Here is a 1,343-nt window from a genome sequence, read left to right on the forward strand (position 1 = left end):
GTTGAAGAGGCTATCTTTTTTCCATTGGATATTCTTTCCTGCTTTGTCGAAGATTAGTTGACCATAGAGTTGAGGGTCTATTTCTGAGCTCTCTATTCTGTTCCATTGATGTATGTGTCTGTTTTTGTGCCAGTACCATACTGTCTTGATGATGACAGCTTTGTAATAGAGCTTGAAGTCCAGAATTGTGATGCCACCAACTTTGGCTTTCTTTTTCAATATTCCTTTGGCTATTTGAGGCCTTTTCTGGTTCCGTATAAATTTTAGGGTTATTTGTTCCATTTCTTTGAAAAGAATGGATGGGATTTTGATAGGAATTGCATTAAATATGTAGATTGCTTTAGGTAGCATAGACATTTTCAAAAATTGTTCTTCCAATCCAGGAGCATGGAACATTTTCCCATTTCTTTGTGTCTTCCTCAGTTTCTTTCATGATTACTTTATAGTTTTCTGAGTATAGATTCTTTGCCTCTTTGGTTAGGTTTATTCCTACGTATTTTATGTTTTTGGGTGCAGTTGTAAATGGGATGGACTCCTTAATTTCTCTTTCTTCTGTCTTGTTGTTGGTGTAAAGAAATGCAACTGATTTCTGTGCATTGATTTTATATCCTGACACTTTCCTGAATTCCTGTACAAGTTCTAGCACTTTTGGAGTGGAGTCATTTGGGCTTTCTACATATAGTATCATATCATCTGCAAAGAGTGATAGTTTGACTTCTTCTTTGCCGATTTGGATGCCTTTAATTTCTTTTTGTTGTCTGATTGCTGAGGCTAGGACTTCTAGTACTACGTTGAATAGTACTAGTGGTGATAATGGACATCCCTGCCGTGTTCTTGACCTTAGTGGAAAAGCTCTCAGTTTTTCTCCATTGAGAATGATATTTGCAGTGGGTTTTTCATAGATGGCTTTGATAATATTGAGGTATGTGCCCTCTATCCCTACACTTTGAAGAGTTTTGATCAGGAAGGGATGCTGTACTTTGTCAAATGCTTTTTCAGCATCTATTGAGAGTATCATATGGTTCTTGTTCTTTCTTCTATTAATGTATTGTATCACACTGATTGATTTTCAGATGTTGAACCAACCTTGCAGCCCTAGAATAACTCCCACTTGGCCATGGTAAATAATCCCTTTAATGTACTGTTGGATACTATTGGATAGTATTTTGGTGAGAATTTTCACATCTGGTTCATCAAGGATATTGGTCTGTAGTTCTCTTTTTTTAAGGGATCCTTGTCTGGTTTTGGGATCAAGGTGATGCTGGCCTCATAAAATGAGTTTGGAATTTTCCTTCCATTTCTATTTTTTGGAACAGTTTCAGGAGAATAGGAATTATTCTTCT

Source organism: Mustela putorius, unplaced genomic scaffold, assembly GCF_011764305.1.
Source record: "Mustela putorius furo isolate JIRA1106 unplaced genomic scaffold, ASM1176430v1.1 tig00003836_pilon_pilon_pilon, whole genome shotgun sequence".
Classification (NCBI taxonomy): domain Eukaryota; kingdom Metazoa; phylum Chordata; class Mammalia; order Carnivora; family Mustelidae; genus Mustela; species Mustela putorius.